The following is a 6,000-nucleotide window of genomic DNA, read 5'->3' as shown; positions in this document are numbered from 1 at the left end:
GGCGCTGGCTCGGCTGGGCTCTGGGGGGCCTCAGTCAGATTCAGTCAGCGGAGGAGGACGCATTGTTCACCGCACATTGCCGCACGGTCCCGGCCTCCCCGCTCCATGGCTGCAGCCACAGCCGCCCCCTACTCACGGTGAGTCTCCTCAGCTGCCTGGGGTTGGGCCTCCTATCGCAAGGGGGAGTCGTGATAGAGGGTGGGGTGTGGCATCGCGACTGGGTGACGTAATATGACGTCACTGCGGCCATCACAACATCTAGGGGGCTCAATGTGGGGTGTCATCCCCTCCTACACCAAAGTGCAGGGTTACCCCCTCATTGTGCCACATTCTGATATGTCATGCCAGAGATAGCACATTGTGACATGTATGACATTTATGATGGGGGGAGGGGGGGCTCTATGTAAGCTGGGCACGTGACCTTGTATCATTATTATATGCATTGGATGAATAATATTCACAGATTTACCTAGAACTGAGCTCAGGATTCCCAAATGTCCCTCTGCAGAACCCAGCAATATACAGAATTCCATGCATTCTCCCCATTGATTGTCATGAGTCACCCAGATCTGTGTATGGGGCTCACACCCAGCAGGAAGATCATTGCTTTACCCCCAAATCTATACACCCCCCAAATCTATACACCCATACCAACTGTATGCCTTCATATATATTCCCATATTATATAGAGAGAATGGGGGATTCCATTCTATCCCCTATTTTCTTTATACCCAGATCTTCAATATAAATCTGAATTCTCTATACCTTTATCCTTTATATTTACTATATCTGTATAACCTATATACCCATCGGCTGTATACCTTATATCCCTGTTCTCTATATACCCCCATACCTTCTATATACTCTATATCTGTATAACCTATACCTATATACCCATCGGCTGTATACCTTATATCTCTGTTCTCTACACCCTATACCCATATCCTATATCCTTTATATCTGTATAACCTATATACCCATCAGCTGTATCCCTTATATCCATGTTCTCTATATACCCGATACCCATATCTTTTATATACTCCATATCTGTATAACCTATATACCTATCAGCTGTATACCTTATATCCCTGTTCTCTATATATCCGATACCCATATCTTCTATATACTCCATATCTGTATAACCTATACCTATATACCCATCTGCTGTTTACCCATACAATCCTGTCCTCTATTTTCCCTATGCCCTTTTCATCTATACACCCTATATTCATATCTTCTATATACCCATAGTGATCTATACACCCTGTAGCCTTTTATATCTATATATACCCCATACCTATATCTATGGGATATGTATATATACACATATGTATACATCGGAATACACTATACCATCTATATACATCCATAGCTTTCTATGCACCTTATATCCATATCATGTATATCTACCTTATACTGATATAATTTGTTGCATATCGATATCATCTACACACCCTACATTTACATCTCCAGTTCTTTTATATCTATATATGCTGTACTCATATCTATAGGGTATATATATACATACACATGTATACTTTTGAATACCCTAAACTTATGTTATCGGTATCCTGCCTTATGTATTCATATCCTTTATTTTTCCTTTGCCCATATCATCCATGCACCCTATACTTATATCTATTAAATAATCTATTTCATCTATATCATTTATATCTATCTGTATACCCTATGCTCATATCATCTGTGCACCCTATACTTATATATTCTATATAATCTATATCTGTATGCCCTTTTCCCATATCATTTATGCACCCTATACTTATATCTTATGTATAACCTATACCTTTATAATTCATATCATTTATATACTACATATGCTTTTTTTCTCTATCTATATACGCCTTACTCTATCTATAGGGTGTATATACTCATGTATACATCCGAATACCCCATACCTATGTTGTCTATGCCAATTTATACCCCCAATAGCATCTATATATTTCTATGTATCTTATATCCATATCATCTCTTCCTGCTTTGATATTATTACTATCCATTCACATGTGTGTCATCTAATTAAATCCACATATGTCATATTTATTCCATCTTTCTCCCGGCCGTACCCATCGTGAGCCCACACCTAGATATAAATATGCAATCAGTATTTATAAAGCCATGACTGGATCTGGCTTTCTGCAGTGAATTGCACTGATTGCTGTAGCAGTTCTGTATTCCATCATTAATATTATTCCACCATCTTTCCCTCTATTAACCCCTCACTTCTCAGTAGTATAGCGGACGCACCTCATCCCCTAGGCCCTTACGTATGATGTCACCTCTCCTCTGAGACTTCTGTGGAGTCACTTATCCTGTGTGCAGGAGGGGAAGGTGATTTAAATGGAGTGCAGCAGCAATGGCAGGCCCAGGGATTCCTCTGTCCTTGTGTGTTATGGTCAGTTTGAAGGCATAACAGGGCGTCAGCTCTGCAGATCTCACTTGTTCCTGTTTTATGGTGCATTTCCCTGGGGTGGACCCTGATTGCAGCCCCTCCGCAGCGGCTTAACCCTTTTAGCAATGAGGGAGCCCCTCTAAGCTGCTGTGATGAATGGCTCAACTGAGTCTCCTTTGCAGCAAGAGAGATATGGCTGGGCTAATGCATTTTTCCAGCTCCACCACCCTGATTCCATATTTTATTCCAACATAAGCAGACATCTGATCCACCATAAAAAGCTGCTTGCTCTGCTGGGCCAAATGAGCCTTACAGATGTTTTTTTGGACTTCTTCCCTGAGCTGGAGCAGCCATGTTAAGTGAAAGCCCAAGATGGCAGCAGTCTACCGGCCCTGCAGACTTTCCTACTGACAATCTGGGGTCAGCTTATATTGTATACTTGTCATTGCTGATTATCCCTCATCAGCTCCTCTATGTTTTAGGCCTTTGCTGTGAAATCATCATCTTTCCATCTCCTAATATCCAGTTTTTGATGCAATGTTTAACGCACCAGTTGGGTGTTTCTTTGGGTATAAAAATGCATGCTGGGCCAGCGTGATCACGCATGTTTGTGCGCAGATACTTTATTATTACTAATAAACACGATTTATATAGAACCAACGCAGCTTTGTACATTAAATAGGGGCTGCAAATGGCAGACTGATACAGACAGTGACACAGGAGGTGAGGACCCTGCCCGAAGAGCTTACAATCTAATCTTTAAGGAACGACTGTGTGGCTGTCATATCTATCCTATGCTACAGGTTGCTCATAGACAAGCTGATCTGTCGGTCGCAATACTAAATTGCAGACTCCTATTATCTAAATACAAACATTTTAAGAAGTATTTTCCAAGCCTAATGTGCATACTTTTTCATGTCACACGTAAGCATTTCCAAACATATGGAAATCTCATAACAAGTGTTTTCTCTTTGCGCTTTTCATAGTTATCCAGCATTCCTGTACAAATACTTTTATGAATTTGTTAATTTCGTCTTTTATAAGTGGAGTTTATTGGAGGATTAGAATTTGTTTGTTGTTTTTGATGATCTGATGTGTCATTGTAAATTGGCTTGTGTGATGTGGCTCAGATGTCTGACTTGCTCTTTTATTATCATTAAACAGTATTTATATATTAATAATATTATTAATATTAAACAGGGTTTATTTAGCGCCAACATATTAGGCAGTGCTGTACATTAAATAGGGGTTGCAAATGACAGACAGATACAGACAGTGACACGGGAGGAGGAGAGGACCCTGTCCCAAAGAGCTTACAATCTAGGAGGCGGGGGAATTAACACACATTAAGAGGGGGGACATGGATTGGTGGGTGAATATGAAGGGTTTAGGAGACAGAAGAAGACGGGTAGGCACGTTTGAAAAGATGGGTTTTGAGGGCTTTTTAAATGAGCAGGAAGTAGGAGCAAGCCGAATAGGATGAGGAAGACCATTCCAGAGAGTCGGAGCAGCTCTAGAAAAGTCTTGGAGCCGTGCGTGTGATGAGGTTATGAGTGAGGAAGTCATTGGAGGAATGAAGAGAGCGGCTAGGGGAGTATTTTTCTATCAGGTCAGAAAGGTAAGTGGGACAAGAAGTGTGGGGGGATTTAAAGGCAGCACTGTACATTAAATAGGGATTGCAAATGACAGCTACAGACCACACAGGAGGAAGTGAGGACCCTTTAATGGTGATACAATGTATCCAGTGAAGGTTATAATGTTGCCTGCTGGTCACTTTCACTGGAGGTCACATTGCAACATTGTATCAAAATGTGCTGGGCTTGTAACACACTCCCCCTGTGCTGGATTTTGCTTTCGCTGATCATATCCGCTTTTTTTGCAAGAGTGGCTTTGCATATGAAACACTACGCCGTTATGGGAAATAAAGCCGTACCTGCCTGTGGAGGAGGGGGAAAGGTTTACCGGCGGCTGCAGGTTTGCTTGCCAGGTGTCCGTCGCTACAAGTGTGATGACTTTCTTGTGATGTCACAGCCTTAATTGATGTGGTTGCTATGGAGACAGGATGACGGCGAGGAGGGGGGGGGGGGGAACCTGACGCGGTTATAGGAATGGAAGGAGACTAATGTTTCTGGCACTGGATGATGCATTAGTGAAGGATGACTATTCAGATACGGTGAGACGTCAGCTTGTGATCTAACGACCGTTTGATAGTCAGGAAGCGTTTGCTGACCCATTGGGATTGGCTTGGCGGAGCTGTACCAGCGATTACTCATCTTATAAAAAGCAGCTGATCATTTTATTAATGTGTCGTCGCTTACGTAACGCTTTTTTCCAAGGAGAATGAAGCACTCCGATCAGGCCCTGGATCAGGTTGCTAGTCTGCACGGTAGTTAACACCTGGCAGTACTGCGGTTCTGGGTTCAAATCCAAGCCTAACTTTGTCTGCATGGAGTACGTCCTCCCATGTGAGTTGGTTTCGTTCCACGCCCCAAAGACGACATCCTGGTAGGTCATTTATGTTGCAGCTAAATTTACTCTAGAGGAGTGTGTGATGAGGATAGAAATTGTGAGCTCTGTAAAGTGTTGCCTGATGTGTTGACAGCTTTTAGCAACTGAGTCTAACTGAACTAAAAAAAAAAAGATGGATATTTGAAGAAAGCTGTTTTCTGATTGGTTGATTTAGAATAGGCCTTGTGTTTGCTGTTTGTAAATTGATGTGAATTTAATTCTATATTGTTTGTTGAGCCACCATGTTCTCAGGGTGTGATGACATTCGGGGTCCTGTGGTTCATGAAGGCCTGATAAACTTGTGCTGATTTCCTTTTGGGTTGATAAAACCAGCAGCCGAATGATTGTAAGCTTCCAGATTTGGTTTTGTGACTGGACCTGTAATAAAATAAAGATCAAAGGTGTACAAGAAATATCATTAATATTATTACACAGTATTTGTATAGCGCCGACATAATATGTAGCGCTGTACAAAGTCCATGGTCATGTTACTAGCTGTCCGTCAGGGGCTCACAATCTAATGTCCCATAGTCATATGTCTTTAATACAGTCTAAGGTCAGTATTGCGGGGAAGCTAATTAACCTAACTGCATGTTTTTGGAATGTGGGAGGAAACCGGAGTACCCGGAGCAAACTCAGGGAGAGCCTGCAAACTCCATGCAGGCATGTGCGCAAACAATTGAATCAAATCTGAATGCAATTCTAATCAGTTTCTATCTTTAAAAAATGGCAAAATATGGGATTTTGGGATTTCTGTTTAATCACTGAGCTTTAAAAGCTTAGGCTCATGTGTTCTGGGCCTAACATCTAAAAGGCCTTAAACCAGGCCAAGAAAAAACCCGGGGCAGGGTCCTCCCCTCCTCCTTTGTCATTGTCTGTCATTTGCAACCCCTATTTCATTTACAGCGTTGCGTAATAGGTTGGCGCTATATAAATATTGTTTATTAAAAATATTCTGTGTTCTACACTCATAGTCACCTTCATTTTATGGTTTGCAATGAAAGTGTGTGTTATCCGATGTCCTATAAAAAAACAATCGCAGAATACAAGGTCACCGTGATGTTGAGCAGGCTGAAAACAAT

The 6,000-nt window shown here is 41.7% G+C and overlaps 1 protein-coding gene across 23 annotated transcripts in view; it reads left to right on the top strand.

The window, feature by feature from the left end:
* Window positions 1–6,000, top strand: part of KIF1B (kinesin family member 1B) — a 119,355-nt gene continuing 113,355 nt past the window's right edge. For all 23 annotated transcript variants that reach the window (XM_072426870.1, XM_072426867.1, XM_072426854.1 and 20 more), the window contains exon 1: window positions 1–137. The gene's annotated coding sequence lies outside the window, so the exon portion shown is untranslated. The remainder of the gene's footprint in view (window positions 138–6,000) is intronic.

Source organism: Pyxicephalus adspersus, chromosome 11 (genome assembly GCF_032062135.1).
Source record: "Pyxicephalus adspersus chromosome 11, UCB_Pads_2.0, whole genome shotgun sequence".
In the NCBI taxonomy this organism is placed as follows: Eukaryota; Metazoa; Chordata; class Amphibia; order Anura; family Pyxicephalidae; genus Pyxicephalus; species Pyxicephalus adspersus.
Note: the sequence above shows the minus strand (reverse complement) of the source record. Positions and strands in the feature narration are given on the sequence as shown.